The sequence below is a fragment of the Doryrhamphus excisus genome, linkage group LG5 (assembly GCF_037039965.1).
Source record: "Doryrhamphus excisus strain RoL-2023G ecotype Guam linkage group LG5, RoL_Dexc_Guam_v1.1, whole genome shotgun sequence".
NCBI classification, from domain to species: Eukaryota; Metazoa; Chordata; class Actinopteri; order Syngnathiformes; family Syngnathidae; genus Doryrhamphus; species Doryrhamphus excisus.
In genome coordinates, this window is record NC_136361.1 from 24492439 (window position 1) to 24510368 (window position 17930).

Below are 17930 nucleotides of genomic sequence, written 5' to 3' on the forward strand. Positions count from 1 at the left end.
TAGCTACTTGCAGTTCACTGTTCTACCACCAGGTTTTGTATGTAAGCAGGATAGGAGTAGTGCATGAATGTAAGCGCACGTACAAGCGCATAAATCCCAGACTTTCCCCGTGAATGTTCTTATGCACGCCTACGCAAACATCTCTGCAGTGGTTTGCTTGGCAAGACATCAGAGCGAGACCAAAGTGTCCATTGCTCTGTCCCACCTTGTTTTGCCTGAAACACAAAGATAATTGGTCTGCTTTCATGATGACGAAGGAAATTGAAAAAATGTCACATTTGAGAGGCCGAAATCAGGATTTTACGGTACGTTTACAAATGAAACAATGAATTGATAAATCGCCAAAATAGTTCAATGACTTGGATGATTCCTTGAACTAGTCGTGTTTGCTGCGCCTGTACAACTTCCATGCACGGCTGAACCTCGGAAGTCAAACACTAAATTCTGATGGCCATAAATTCTGGTGGCCGTGGTAACTCCCCTTTAACACGTGTTGCAGTTAAGGACGCTAATGTAAAGGGAAGTTAGATCATCGTGTTCTTTGTACTTGCAGTACCTGTACTGTAGATTCATGCAGGTTTCTCTTTTGGTGACAACATAATTATAACCTTTTCCTCACCCGCCTCAGAACATTATTTACACAAAGCCACAAAAATGTTTCATTTTCGAGTGCAAGTGATTCACACGATTCTCATCTTATTTTAGCAAAGGTTTAACTGGCCGGAAATCCAAGCATGCAGTCGTACGGCTGACTCTTGGCCGCCCTTTCTTAATGAATTATTAGTACTTTTGTGCACATGCGGTTGTCAGCAGCAACACACGTACATTGTGTATGTGAGGCCACGTGTTTGTGTGCAAAGGAAATAGCCGACAGTGAAAAATGTGACCAATTCCTATTTTAATTGCTCATAAAAAAGAGGCTGTCTCAATATTTATGGGCTCTACTGAGGCGAACAGGGGAGGTGAGTTTAAGCATGGAAGCATATTCCTTATCACAATGAAAAAGTCATTTGACATGTCTGCAGACCTTTGAAGTTAGATTAACGCTAATATTGGACAGATCAACCCCGGCTTCAAACAGCTGAACGTGAATTGGCAAATGAGGGAAGGGAAACGATTCAACAGAGCAACGGTATTGCGTCTCTTCATCGTCTTTTTTCCCAGAGTTAATTCAGATAGATTTTTCTTTTGGAGGCAACGTTTTTCCTTTCAACCAAAAATGACTTTTCAATAGACGTGAAAAAAGTGCACATGCTTGGAGCGTAAAGCAGGCCTCTGATTGATAGGAACAACGATGGAGATAGAAAAGTCATTTGACGGAAGCGTCTGGAATCTGTTGAGTGGCGGAAAATCAGTCATCTATCAGACACGTCTGTAAAAAGGACAATTATCATAGAAGGCCTTTGATTGTGAGCATTTAAAAGCATATAGGAACTGTGTTTAGCCACCACTAAGTGCGGGCTTGAGACTTAAAGCCCATCATCATAAGAAAAAAATGGCATTCAGCAAGGACAAAGAAACAGGGAAGTGAAAGATTTGCAATTACGATGGGAAAAAAAGACAAAGCTCAACCTCAACACAAAAAGAAGACTGCTGGAGAAGGTTGAAGCATTGTGTATATACAGTATGTATATATGTACTTCAGCTTCATGTACAGAAAAATAACATGTTCCCTCCTGACCCCGTGACCCGTTTCAAGAACCGTCCGTAGTGGACGACGGCCCTCACAACAGTCCTGAAACCTTTTGATCCAACTTGTATAAGCAGACAAATGCAAGCTAACATCGATTCCATAGAATCCTTGCTTACTTTGCTATAGCATGTTTGACCTTATGTCAGTTTTGAGTGCTTGGTAAACTATAGAGAATACATCAACATAAAAAACCCAGCTTGGAGTTCCACAACGCTGACTTTTAGGCCGTAGATGCTGACACAAAAACACAAGGCTCAGGCATTGGTAAATCAGGACGAGTGACAACATACGTTTATGCGGCCTGAAAGCGTGTATCAAAGGCACATGGCTGTATATTTCTCAGGGTGTTCACAGTAACGCTGGCAATAAAACAAAGACCGTGAACTGCTTTCAAGAGTTCATCGTGTGTCTCGCTGTGGTGAGTTGGGGTGAAAGTGGGACCGTAAATGATAAGAGAGAACAAGAGCAGATGAAACAAAAAGAAAATAACTTCAAGATGTGAAAAAAATACTACAAATAATGGCAGGCGTGTGTATTTTGGGGAAACACCAACGACTTCACCATCCAGTCGTGTCTCTGCAGGGCGCGGTTTTGGTGGAAACGCCACTAGATCTTATATTGGTGGTACTAAAGTCTACTAAAGTCGGTGGGTGGTGACTTTGCATGATGGAAATACTGGGAATGCCCTCTAAATCAATGAGTGGTATAGGAACCAGGAAAAAAAACTAGGAATAGTCTGACAAAAATCCCATAGGGAAAACTACAGCATGTACACAATGTAGTCTTACATCACAGTACTTTGTGTTTCTCTACAGCCAATTTATACTTAAAGCTGTAGTATTTATGAAGTGAGACGACACGGATGTTGGACCGGAGGGCTCGATGTGTTCCTCTTATAGCAACGTTTCTTGGCCATGCACTGTACGGAATACCACTGGAAAACCAGCCAGGGTCCATTTGAACACGTATGGGCAGCACATCAGGCAGTGACGCCCAGTATGGCAGCCATATTGGAGACATAGTAAATACTATAGACCCACAAATGTTACCATTGTTACCATAACTTCCTGTTCTGTACAGTACTTCCTGTGGTGGCAGTTATCCCATGAATAATTCAAACCTGTTGTTCCAGCCATCAGGTCTGGTGCTTGTGTGTCCGACTATTTGTGTTGCAGTGTATTTAGACGTTTGCATGCTTTGAGATAAAAAGCAACATAACATTTGCTTCAATATGCATTTTTTTGGACTAGACGTAAGTATTCAACCACCAAGAGAGGTGATTTATTAATCCATATTTTGTTGAAATAAACATGGCAGCGTGAAGCTGAAAGTGGCGAGGGATACAGGAAAGAGTGGCCATAACCTCATCGACGATGAGCCATATCTTCGCCGCCTTTGCCACATAGGCTACTCTACGTTGGAAGATGGCAGCCTTTTCAGCACGGTAGAAGCAAGGCACACTGTATGGGCAATTTGACATTTTATTGATGGTTAGGTGGGGGGGGGCATGTGGGTTAGGTGTGAACCAACACAGGTGGAAGATACCACTGCTTTGTGTCTTGTCAACAGTCAGGAACAAACACGGGTATTCCCTGCTCCTTCAGTCCTTGCCTTCCCGTGTCCCGTCTACTGACACGATGGGATTCTTGTAAGCTACATTTATGTCTTCAGGTCACATGATCCAAATGTGCTGACACGCGCTCCTGGAATTTTTCCATTTCTGGGAAGACATAAAAACCTTCTAAGAAAAAGGAGCTGATTGACAGGTGGTGAGTCGGCAACAGAGTGTTGCACACCACCCAAAAAGAGAAGGAAGAAAGCAGAGAGTGGGGCAAAGTGGCGCGGTGATTGATTGACAGCTCCCACTGAGCCGTTGGTGAAAATTAATTGGGTGGCGGTCACTTCATTTGACTAGAATTACTCAGGAAGCCATTTAAATGGATGCCAACTGGTGTATGGCAGCACTATGATGGTACAGTGGGCGGGACTCTTGGCCTCTGTTGTGGGCGGGACTCTTGGCCTCTGTTGTGGGCGGGACTCTTGGCCTCTGTTGTGGGCGGGACTCTTGGCCTCTGTTGTGGGCGGGACTCTTGGCCTCTGTTGTGGGCAGGACTCTTGGCCTCTGTTGGCTAACAATGGCGGTAAGGTCACAGGTCACATTTTGCTTATAAGTTAGAGACAAAGCAGCAACGTGGGGCAGAGATGAAGAGGGGGTGGTCGTCGGGGGTCACAGAAGACCCCATCATTCCCCTTGATGAAGAGTACTGGATGTAAAAGTCAAGACTTGGACTAAATGAAGTTGCATCCTGTACTGTATGTACTGAGTGTACTGTATGTACTGTATGTCTTATTGGAGGGCAGCGGGGTGTGCGGGGACTGCTGGGGTGCTGGGCACTCGGTGGGTGCACTCAGGGGCTAGGGGGGTCGGGGCCAGGTGGGTTGACTGGCGGGGTTGGTGGTGTGCTTCAGCAATGTTCTGGGGTTTTGCTGGGGTGTCCGATGTTCCCACTCTTCTTTTGTTGTTTTGTCTTATGTAAGATTCTGTGATTATAAGTGTGGAAAAAAAAAGCAAACAAAAAAAAAAAAAAACTTATTGAATTGGTAACTGCTATGGCGTGGAGAAGGGGTAGGATTTAATAAGCTTTGCTTCTTCCTGCTCCTTTTCAGACATGTGTAGTAATGAGGTGTTGTGTGTATGCATGTATGTGTATGTGTATATATGTATATATGTATGTATGTAGATATTTGTGTATGTATATGTATGTATATATTTGTGTATGTATATATATATATATATAAATAGATATTGTAAGTGCATATGTGAGAAAGAATAATGTAACATAGTATTCATGTCTGAAATAAATTAAGAAGAAGAAGATGTACTGTATGTACTGAGTGTACTGTATGTACTGAGTGTACTGTATATACTGTATGTACTGTATGTACTGATGTAATGACTGTAACTTCATTTATAGATGAGAAAAGTGTAAAAAGCATCATAGGTCCCCTTGAAAGCTACTATAAAAATATGGATATGGGGGATGAAAGAATTAAAGTCCACTTTGGATTGGATCTGTTTTTCATGGCTTGGGTGTTTATATCCAGTAGCAATTCTTGTGGACGCCCAAAACACTGAAACCTGAATCTGTTTCCAATTGAAAGGCCATTTTGGTAGCTAAACAAACGGAACCATTGGAATAATATGCCAAGTGTAAGAAAAGATGGTATTAAGTACTGTAAGATGAAAAGATTGAAGATAAAACTCGGCACGGCATCACAGTACCTTACAGTGAGGCTTCTGGTTCCCTCAGCAGACAGGAAATAGCTTATTTGGTCTGAGGAGGGCCGCCTGACCCAAGGAAGCGGCTCGCCACATGAAACTAACGTGTTCCAGCGTGTTTACAGGCAGACATTTGCACAGGTGAGGACGAACACAGCCCAGCCTTGTTTGGCCGCCGCCCGGCAGGAAAGCGCTTGGATAAGTCGTGAATTATGGCATTCATAGGTTTCTGACTTACGTACGCTCAACTTTTAATTCATACGGTCTGTGCAAAGCAAACACTTTGGAACTTTGGTGTTGGAATGGGTGGACGCATCCTGCGGGTAAGAGAAGAGGAAAATAAAGGCCAAATTTTGCTGGCTTTTCTATTTTTGTAAATCTTTGAAAATCGTGTGGAGACAGTCTGACAATAGAAACATTCTACCGGTTCATGTCTTTGTGGTTTGGGCTAAATAGCTCAAAGACGTAGTTTTGGCCTTGTTTTGTTTTGGCCACGTGTGCTGCGTTCGTGGCCTTGGAGCAGCACAAAATGAGGCACATACTTTTAACACAAAAACCTGCTTTTAAACACCACACGCGCTTTGTCAGTCCAACAAGTCATTCTTACTTAAAAAAGGGATGCCACTCAACATTCATTTACAAGTAATTTTCTAATTATTGCGTTTTAGTTCTCCAAAGGAAAGTTGATCACATCAGATGTTCACAAATTGTAGCGCATAAAACGTACTCGTATGTTTGAAGGTCTTTTCAAAGTGTCGTAAATTGCTTCTGAATGCAGTGAAAGCCGTTTGTAACCTTCCCCTTTGGAGACGGCAAAATTACTAATCTATTAAACGCAACAGATAATTACTGTGTCCCTCTCAGTGTTGAAGTTCATAAAAGTACCGTTCATGCAGAAAAAATACGTCTTTGGGAGCGAGCGGTCGGGTTGAAAACATTTAGTTAAATGTTAGTTAGTTAAATGATTCTACACTTTGTTGTCTTTGCTTTGGGGTCCAACCACGGATATTAGCCAATCCTAACACTGTTGCCGTAGTAACCCACACCAAGTGAGCTCAACTCTGAACCCACAATGTCATTTCCTGTCCACCCCCACTCATCTTCCCTAAGGAATACGTTTATAGAGTCTCATTTACTGTACGTCTTGAATGGCTTCTTTACTCTTATTATGTCCACGGTATTGGACAATACGAGTGGAAGGGTGACTGTAGGGATGCTCCACTAATGTTTTCTATGCTACCAATGAAAGTATTCCAATTATCATACAGTAATCCTAATTCATGAAAGTTCACTTCATTTGGTCATTGCCAGGTCATCCATTAATGTACTGAAAATAGATGAGATTTCTCTTCTACACGTATGTTGTATGTAACTGGGAATCGGCCCCCACTGAATGAAATGACTCTGAAATAGAGCCAAGTGAGTAAAATAGTCAGGATTTCCTGTTTGTAGACCATAGTTGCATATCGACGTGTCCATGTGTTCCCGGGAGCAATTCATGATTAAATTATTTTACAGGCATTTCATCAAACACACCACAAACGACAATATTGGAAATATTTGCTGGATAAGAGTTTTTACTGATCAATTCACGTATCTCAGCAACCCAATGAAACCAGTGAGGTTTTATTATTTGAGGAGGTTCTGTTTCTGCTTGTCAGACATTATGTGCCGCGTACAATAAATGAGTGCACATAAACATAAACATAAACATAAACAGACGAGCATCTCCTACATCCCATCTTTATTTTTCAGTTTCATTCTCACTGCAAACTCCTTTCAGATCCAACTTGCCCTGCTTCTGATTCTTTAGTGTGGGATTACGTAGAGTTTAGGCAAGAAATGGAAGATGGTGAGAAGGAGTGAAAATCGTGGTAATAACCTGACTTGTCCTCAGTTGCTTTTGATTTACGGACAGAAAAAATTTGTCAGAAAAACCGCAGGTGATCTTCTGTCTCGATGTTTGAATCGGGAGACAGAATGTTGGCAAAGATAGACATGAACAGTAAATCACGCCGATAAAAGGAGCTGAACACATTGAGAAAATGTACTTCAGAGGATGGGGGGGGGGGTCACCAACGAATGAATTTTAATAGCTTTGGATTCAGCCAGCAGCTCAATCATATTATTAATATGAAAAGTGCAGCCGCAGCATATTTTCTTGACCAAGATTATTCCCAATCAGTCAGCAAACACGACGGCGTACCTGACACCAGAAGGAACGAGGGGAGACCCTGGAAAGGAGACAGACAGGGACGGTGGGGCTTATGGGTAAATACGCAACCGCATGCCACTCACGGCACATAAACACCACCCTTGATTACCCCAGGTGTCTGCATTCACACTTGAAGAGCATTTGAATTTTAAAGTCTTCCCCCCGAACACGTGTCAGGCATCGCCCATCTGCCTGTCACCCTGCTACGCCCTGACAATACCAGCAGCACAATTAATGGAAATCTGTCAGGATGAGCCAATTTACTCCCAATTTGCTGCTTGCTTCTCTAACGGGTTTTTTTCCACCTGTACCGTAATATGATGCGTGTCATTCTGTTTGCAAAAAGAATCTCCATTTCAATAAGGATGTCCCAAATTGCCCATTTTGAAGCACATCCAAATTTGGAGCTTATGCATCTTTATTCAAATGTGCAGTTTTTTGCTCCGTGTTTTTATGAGGGTTTTTCCTGTTGTTGATTCGGCAAACCTGCAATAAAAAGCTGTTCTTCTGATGATCACGCCTGGTGGGCGTGCCCTACCGAACAACGCAGTAACATTACTGGCACCTAGTGACCAGCGTAGAACGCTACACATCGTTTGCAGCATCTTTGAATGCGTGTTCAGAATGCTCCATATGTGTATTTGAGTTCATTTAGCCATTTCATATATGCTACATTTATACATGCCATACGTATGCTCATTTTCTAGGCCGCTTTTTTTTTCCAGAAAGTCAGATTCAAAGCAAAATGACTTTAACCCAAGCACCTTTTCCCATCAAAAATCAATTAAATCCAAGGAATCCGTTTCAGAAACCCAAAAATGTTAACTACCAAAAAACATTTAATGGGCAATAATTACACTTTTACATGCATAAAATGATGACAAAGAATTACAAATGACAAATGACTGGACAACTGTACATTTAAAATCTCCTAGTTATGCAAAGACCGAGGGTGTGTGTGTGTGGGGGGGGGGGTCATGCTTGGAGGGCAATCCCTTTTTTCTACTGTTACTGTACTCACGTGGCACAAAATAAATACAGCAACCGACCATAAATACTGAGGCACCTTCAATGTTGGAGTACCCCCATATGTTAGAGCCCCACAACAGCCCCAGTAAAATAAATATGTATTGTTCAAAAGACACCATGCAACCAACCAAATCACGTGGATGCAAGTTGTGGAAACATTTTGCTGTCCAGCAAATGGGTGTCAAGGCAAGCATAGAAAATTCAGTAATGATCCTCTTTTTAATCCAAATGAGATTGGTTGAGAGCCAAAAGCGGAGTCACACAGATGTGTTCTTTGCATGTCATTGATGGAATTGAAATCACTCAACAAGCAGCATGAATAGCATCATATTTCTCCATGTGTGAGGTACGTGCAGCATTGTTTATCATTATGTATCTTAATTCCAATTATGAAAGTACTGTACAGTACAGTGTACAGTGGATCCACATTTCACCATTCAGCATTCACGGCTCCCTTCCCAAATGTGAAAATATTTGGTCCAAAACATTTTTTTGCTTAGATTTTACTTGAATTGCCATGAATATGGCATACCTAGTCATCTGATGGATGGATGGATGGGTGGATGGATGGATGGGGGATGGACCAATGGACCGATGGACCGATGGACGGACAGACTGACGGATAAATGGATGGACAGACGGCCGGAGGGATGGATGGACGGATGTATGGACGAACGAATGGATGATCGATGGATGGATGGATGGACAGACTGACGGATAAATGGATGGATGGACGGACGGACAGATGGATGATGGATGGACGGATGTATGGACGAACGGATGGATGATGGATGGATGGTGAATGGGTGGAGATAAACATGCAATGTTCCCCTTTAATATGAGACAGAGAAACTGGTTCTAGGTCCAAAACGTGATTTGATCCTTGTGTTTCGGACTGGCGACCCAGCTAGAAACCCACCCAGAAACAAAGAACGTATCGTTGAGTTGTGAAAAGGCTTTCCTTAGCAGCAGCGCTTGCAATAGCAACAGCAGTCTTAATCCTGTGGACGTGTTCCGCTTCCTTCACATCCAAACGAGGGACGTGGACAGTGTGTGACATTACTTAAGAACCCGGGATGAAATGGACATTTGGAACATATTTAATGATATTGTGTAGAGGTGGCGCTATTCCTTCACGGACCGAGCCTCATTATCAAGGCGCTCACAATGAGTCAAATTAAAAGAGCCATTAATCTGCCAATGTAATCCTTGCATTGCATGAAGCAGACTATTGAGGCCCAGTGCGGATTAGCGAACAGCGAGACCCCGTGTTGGTGGTCACTGGTGTATAACACCTCATAAAGATAATGCCGTGTGCATGTGTGTGTGCTTCCCGCTGTGCTGGTGGTCAGCATTGTGTCGTGGAAGAGTGCATGTGTGCGTCGGGTGTATGTTGTCCATGTGGATAATGTGCTTTTTTCTTCCTTTGTGGTTACCTGCTGAAGGGGAAAATCCCTGGGAGGTGGTCTTCTCACAGTGTGGACTGCCAAGATGGCAGCTGGTAATAGAGGAAACAGTGAGTTCATAAAATATCCCCCGTGTGGAACTGGAGGGTTTAGACGTGGATCCCATCGTATTAAAGGCCACACCTCGCATAACATCGACAACGTGACACTTGTTTTCTTTTCTTGTCGATCACCAATGAGCGAGTTTGAACAAAGCGAAAACTGGTCACGATGGCCGGGTGGAAACGGAGGACGTGTGCCCTGCGTCTGTTGCACATGTGGAGGTCGATGCTTTGCCAGTTGGACTGCTGGACTGCTGTTGGTCCACAAAAGCTGAAGACTGGTAACTGGTAACCATTTGGCAATAGAAGTACGAGACCCAAACTCATGAACACATTTGAGGCTCCGTTGTGAGTTTCTATTTCATATAACGGTGGTTGGGCATTCTGACTAACATATACACATTAATATAGCATTCTGATTGAAAATGGATTGTGTTTTATCCGTCTTGACACCGGAATGACCTAGAAATAGGACAATAATGTTGAGGAAAATCTTACTTAAAAAAATAAGATGGATCGATGGATGGATGGGTAAATGGATGGATGGGTAAATGAGTGGATGGATGAGTGGATGGATGGATGGATGGATGGATGGATGGATGGATGGATGGATGGATGGATAGATGGATAGATGGATGGATGGATGGATGGATGATGGATGGATAGACGGATGGATGGATGAGTGGATGGATGGATGGATGGATGGATGGATGGATGGATGGATGATGGATGGATGGATGGATGGAGAATGAAAACACCTCTTGGCCTCCCTATTAATGACACACTGTTAAATACAAATTGGAAATGGTGAGCAAAAACGTAGAGAATGAAACCATGACAATAATCCCATTGATATCATATGGCTGTGCAGCATTATGGTAAAATGCATACTCTCCATATCATCAAAAAGATATTGACCAAAGATACAGCTGCACGTCTCCTGGAATGAATATATGCATCATACATTGCCGTTGCATACCAACACTCTAAAAATGTAAAAAGCAGCAATATTTGAAATTCTGATGAATAGTTATTGTGTATGTGTGTGCGTGTGAGTCTCTATGAAGAAGTTTACAATACGTATAGCTCTGTTTATTCATGGAGGGCGTTCACGGCCATTAAAATGAGGACCACTGGTGCATAGAAGCAAACAAGCAAATATTATTCCATTCCACTGTGAGTTTATAGAAGCATAAAACTGAATGGTTATAGTCCATTCTACAGAAGCCATCAAGTCAAGTATGCTTACAACTAAAAACTATGAATACACATTTGCCCTGTAGCGCTCTGGTGGAGAGATAGCCTTTTTCAGCAGATAATAAAAAGGACCAAATAAAGAAATAAAATCTTTGGTGGATTTGCATTGTACTGTATCCTGTAGATAGAATAATGATATTGCTTTAAAACCATGAGGATGGCAGGTAATGTTTAGGTCGCCGGATGTCGATTGTTGAACCACTTCTCTCAATTTTAGGATGCGGCGGGAGTTAACTAAATAGATCCTAAAGGGATGTGTGTTGAAGTTCATGAACAAACACTACCAAGGATAAAAGGTGGAATGACAAATGAAAGCTTAAGCTAGTAGGACGTGTGCTTAGCATGTAGGCCACGCATGTAGGCGGACTGGCTGGCCATCAGTCCAGGGTGTACCCCACCTGTCACCCAAAGACAGCTGGGATAGGCTCCAGCACCTGCACCCTAGTATCGATAAGCGACTTGGGAAATGGATGGCTGGATGAAATAATCGTGCTTTACTCCCAGGCTCCTCCCGCCTCATAATGGAGACGCGTAGAGGCAAGAGTGAAGAATACTTAATTTTATGACTTTAAGAGAATCCGTTGTCAAGTCTTTCAAGTGTGTTGGCTGTGCCACCATCGTCTTCCCATCAGCACCAGTCACTACCCGTATGTCATTCTCCTCTGCGGTTTACTGGAATCCTTCTCCAGCTCACTAAAGCAGAAAATCTGTTTCCAGAAAATCTTGCAGTATTAATGCCGGACCGCTGTACAGCGGTCATGCTGTAAAAAACATGGGTGGGCACCCATAAAGTGTCAGGTACAGCGCTGAACAAAAATCTGCTAATCCCCTAACTCTCTGCTATTCATTATTATTTCACAGGGCAGTCGTCCCAAATACATAAGGCCCCCTACCCTTCTGGGCTCAGACTGCCAAACTCCAGCTCCGGGTTTGATGTTTCTCCAACATCCACTAGGCTATGATTATTTCATTCTTTTTTATCAGAACACATTAATTATTCAACCTTTGCTTGAGCGGATTTGATTTTTTTATATCCAACAAAAATGACTGTGTGGGTATATGTGACCACTCACCATCAAAGGAATAGAAAACATGAATAAATATACCTTCCATCTTGGGGGACGGATGGCTGGCGAAGGCGTGTCCTGGAAAGGGAAAAAATATTTGGGCTGATCAGATTAGTTCTCTTTTCATTTCATAGATTGTCTGCTATCCGTCCGTGACCGTGGGGGTGGGGGGTTTGGGGGTGGGGGGGTGTTCTCTTATAATCACTGAACCGGACCAGATTTTACAGGTTCTTCTCACGGCAAAGAAAGACTCTCTCATGAAAACATGTCTCCACAAACATTGGGACGTACCTCTGACTGAGTTTGTTTAGGTGGTTTATTTTTCCTAATACGTATACCGATATCGTACTACGCATACCGATATCGTACAGTGATAACTAGATAGTGATAGTGGCTTGGATGACCATTTGGTCCCTGATTTATTTTCTTGTGCTCATCATGCAAGTGGACGTTTCAGAGAGGTGGAGCAAGCATGGCATAGCAAGACCTTTTGGACAAGACTGGGATTCCAACGTTGTGGAAACAGATTGGGGAAGGCCTCTTCGTGTTCCAGCATGACCTTGCCCCAGGGCACAGGGGATGGTGGATCAACATCGTGAACCAGGCCCTCTCGTCTAACATCAATGACCTCTGTGACCTTACATATTCTCTATTGGATGACTGTAATTGTGATTGTCCATTCTCCTCTTCTCACACTTTAGCAGTCATTTCATGAAATAAGCCACAAAACTACAGAAACCAAACCGTCTTGATACAGTACTACACCCCACACCTTGACAGACCCGTTAGGGACTTACTGGATTCACACTTGGGGAGCGATATAAAAGTAAATATGGCAGGACGGGTACCCTCTGCCTCCCCTACCGGTTCTTGGCGCCCACCGGTGACGGCATTTGGGCAGCCCGTTTGTGCCGCAAACACCCAATCCAACTACTGTTGTGCCCTCGTGGGTGATCTGGGCGCTCCTTATCGTGTCCGTGGCGCCTCCTGCGCGTGCTTGGTACTCACCGTGGCTCGTGCAGCCAACTATCGCTAACCACTTGGGCCATCGGTGTTTGGTGTGCCGTCATGTGACCCTTTGGCTGTGCTCAACTGTTTGATTACGTTACTCATTGTTCTAGCGTGTTTGTGTGGGTGCCTCCTTTGGGGTCTTAGGACCGGTGCTTCTCCTTTCTGGTAAGCCGCCGTTATTGCCGCTCATGACTAAATCTGAATTTGAAACATTTGAAATGAATGCATTGTATATTTTTATATTCTGTCCCCGCCCCATATAAATATGGTCAAATGAACTTGTCTGCCTCGTGGGGGGTCCCAGGCCTCCCCTAGGTGGCGCTGTTGGCAACATTAGCTACATGATTATTCCATTATTAGCTCCCTCGTCATGCCACATAAAGTACGTCAATGTGTTGACATTCTAGAAGGCTGTGGTGCCGAGGCATCTCATTACGTCCTACCTACACATAAAATCATTATCCTATCCTTTGGCCTTATTTTTTTATCGCTTTTCCACGTCTCCGCTTCTCACTCAATCCCTTGCCATTTGTCTCCCGACATCCTCATTTCTGCTAATGAGCCGCTTAAATCTAAGCCAAAACACAAACAGGAAGAGGAGAAATAGGTACAGCTCTCACTAGATGTTCTGTTTGTTCTAGGATTCATCATCTGAGATATTTTCAATAAATAATTGATGCAAACGCTGACTTTTGTCTGCAGACGAGACTTCACAACATGAATTATGTATTGTTATTCCTGGGGAGGGCAAAGCAGGGACAGCGTGGCGGTCTCAGCGTGTGTGCGTGTGTGTGCGTGTGTGTGTGTGTGTGTGTGCGCGTGTGTGTGTGCGTGTGTGTGCGTGCGTGTGTGTGCATGCGTGTGTGTTTACTGTGACTATAATTTCGGTCAAAGCTCCAACGTGGACGGAGCCGACTGTGATTGCACAACCCCAGACGTTGTTTTGCGTGTAAATACCATCAGTGCCCAAACTTAAAATTGCGGGAATCTCATTTCGGATGCAACGCAACTTTAATCAAACGGATAAAAATCTGCTTTGTTTGAAGTAATATCAGCAGTTGATTTTGTCCTAATCAAACCTCCTGATGAGCAGAATGAGGACTAACAGAATGTTTGCGTTTGGACTCCCTTCCATGTGGGAGCACATTTGGCTTTCCAGTATTTTTTCCATTTGATCTCCACTCTTTTCCTCTTCTTCCGCCCTTCATTTCCCTGCTCTGCAGTCATTACGGCAACAAAGAAGGCTGCATCCCCTCCAACAGTGGAAAGGTTCCACCTGCAATGCTAAAATGTTTTCATCTGCTTCTTGACTGCTGTCGCCAGGGAACGCCAGCGGAAAGAATTGATTGAAAATCAGAAAAAAAGGGAATAATTACAAAGAAGAGAACGGCTCCCATCCACCTGCGACAGCAATCATCAGTGATCTCCGCTGTCATTTCACCGCGCTGTAAATAATTCATCAAAAGAAGCAAAAGGGAAACAAATATGCAAATAAAGCTGAAAAAGGGCCGGTCACATGGGCTTGCTGCCGCCAGGGAAGGATGCTAGCGGATTGTTAGCGGTGCGGGTTATGACTGTGATGAATTTGAACGCATCTCGTTTCATCTGCCTTGACAGTACTGAAGTCACACATACTCAAGAAAAAGGGCGGGGTCGGGGGACGTTTTCGTGTTTGATTGAGCAGGGGAGGGGGTGGGGGGATTAAGGACAAGGGTACGGAAGGATTTGGGGAGGGGGAGGAGAGGCGGGGAAGAGGGGCTAGTCAACATTGGAGGGAAGAAGAAAGAGATTCGGCAGCGGAAGGGCGGGGAGGCGGGCGGGGGGGACGCCGGGGGGGGCTTTGAGGGTGCATTCGTCAGTGCTGTGAAAGGTAGCCGTCCAAAGCTTTGATGAAAAGTGCAGGCCTTCTAAAGCTTACCAGTGACAGCATATGATTTGGTCAAAGCGTGAAGCTTTTCAAAGGTAGACATTTTCACTCCCATTCATCTCTCTCGATTTGGGTTTGAATGTGACTTTTTGGGGGCTGAGCGCTGGCAAAATTCCAAATGGGTCTGACAGATTGGCTGCACGCGGTGTTGTCTCCCCGACTCACAGACAGTAGATGGTCTGGAAATATAGACATCTCCAAATGAAGGGATTACATGCGACGTCTCCGCAAATGGTCCTAAATCAGGACCTCTGGTGAAAGCCACATTCTTATTAGGCGGAGGACGTAGGACAGGTGATTGTGTATGCGGGCCAGGAACCTCATTATCTTTGCCCTTGATTCAGAATTGGTCGCCAAACACTTTCAGAAGAAAAGAAAAAGCTAAGCATGTGAGCTGAAATCCCCAAAATACGTCCGATAAAAACCCGCACGGCCTAACCCACCTCGTGTAGAATTAAGGTGGAGAAAATATGCCTTCATTGTTTAACTTTGGTTTGAACAAAGATCTGATATCTGGAACGAATGTGTGTTGCATCATGGAACCCAGTGACCCAAAGTCAAATTGGCTGACTGACGGTGACATAAGCCCGAATCCGGAAGAAGAAGGTCAGCTGTCCTATGTGCTAACTCCAAAAATATCTCTTTTAGAAATCGCAGAAATTCACTGATCGGGGTCGGGTCTGGCAGCAATTGACCACAATGAACGAGGGATGACTGTACTTTACTGTACTAAAAAAAATGCCCCAAAATTTGGGGTGGGCAACATTTTATAATACAATACACATATTTTACAAAGTGGTACAAAAACATGTAACATAAATAAAGGAATCATAGAAAAGACCGCTTTGAGACTAGAATGTTATCTTGCCAAAAACAGTATACTCACGTTGGCTTAAGCAGGCACTTTTTAGTAGTCGCCACAGGAATCTATTATTAAATGTATCATCGTTTATCATTGTGTATCATCGTGTATCATCGTGTATCATCGGGTAACATCGTGTATCATCGTGTAACATCGTGTATCATCGTGTATCATCGTGTATCATCGTGTATCATCGTGTATCATCATGTATCATCGTGTATCAACATTGGACGATGGCGGCGTTTAGGATGACCTTTGTTCTTTGCTGCCTCTCTAAAGGGTGAATTATACCTTACATATCTCAACAATGCCAACAGCGTATTAATACACAGCTGCAACACCCTCATAAATGTTGTCTATGTTTCCTTTATTTGGCAACACCTGAGCGAATGACCACTGCTGGGTCAACATGGCTGACATCATGCTTGGTGCTTGAGGCTCGTTAGCGGCCTTGGTTACCTCAGTACGGATTGGCCTTCAGAGCCATTCAAATCAAGGCTTGCGCTTGACTGTCCCAGGTCAGTAATGACAGGCAATCCACCTGGCACCTGATGTCCAACGTACCCTCTACCCCTCGATATGGGAAACAAGTCGTTCTTCACTTGCCGACACACCAAAACAAACTCATCTCCAAGCTCAGCCATGTCCAGAAGTGACGCCTCACGCCTTTGAGTATTTTGCCAGATAATGCTGCCTTGGCGTGTCCTTCTCATGGTTACACGCTAACGTACAGATAATGGGGTCTAATTTCGGGTGTCGTATCTGCAGAGTCCTCCAGAGGATGAGACCTCATCAGGAATATATTGGTGACCTACATACGAGGAGCACACTCGGGCGCTGCGGCATATGACTGCAGTGTAGGCACACATATTGTAGGCAGGGTTGTCTCCATCATGTCTGCACAAAGACATTATGCAAGTATAACCCTCAAAGAAGCACACGCGTCCGTACGTGTATACAGACATACAAACGCGCCATATGCCGTGCAGCCGCCCACTCAGCAAAGCGCACCAAGATGCTGAAACAGATGTACATCCATATGTATGTTGAGAGTCGCCTGGAAGTTAGTCTACTAGAGTTGAGTAAAACACAAACAGATTCACACCCTGAAGTTGCTATGTTGTTATATATAGTTTTTAATTGTTATATACAATCCTGATGCTTATCTTCCTGATCCTGCCGCTTATCTTCGCATGGGTCATGGGCGTACGCTGGAGCCTATCCCAACTGACTTTGGGACTTTGGCAAAAGACTTGAAAGATACAATAAATAAGTGAGTTTTGAGTGGAGCTCAACTTTTGTGTCAGGTTTTTAGCTAGTCACATACGATAGCACATGCTTTTCATTCAAATATCAAAGCTTTATTTATTTGTTTGCCAGCATCACAAATATGACTCCTGTGCGTTCTCTCTTGGACCAGTTAGTTACACTCGGGCCGTTATTGGCCAGGACTCTGAATGAGTTTGGCAGATTGACGGCATGACTCCAAGGCTATGATTTGCAGGGTGAAAATGTACAGTCGACATCCTTAATTGGAGGGGGTGGTATGCTTTCAAAGGACTTTACTGTATCAGCAAGTTGAAAGCCACTTTTATTAAGGAAATGATGTAAAGTGTAGCATATAATTCTGTACGTCCAAAAAATAATACTTCTCTAGACATATGACGCGAGCAGGCTTGCCCACATGGCTCTGTCATAAATCATGAAACAGAGTACAGAATTACTCTGTCTTTGGAAGAGTCTGGTCCAAAGTCACAAATCATAAGTTCTTCAAACCAAGCCTCACTGAAAATAAGTATCTTATGCTTACAATCTACCTTAAAAGTCCGTATGGTTTGAAATAAAGAGGATGCAGTCAAATTCATGTAAGAATAAACAGATTACAGGTTGAAAAATCTGGTCAACATCTGGATAAAGTACTTCATCGTATTCACCTGCAACATTAGCTTGAAGGTGATATTTCTGTATACGCGATACCCAACTCTTTTCTGCCGATGTCCCGATGTCTTGGGGGTTGTAAAGATGTCAGCACTGGCAGCCAGAGCCACTGAAACTAGTAGAAAGCAGGAGAAGCTTTTCTCC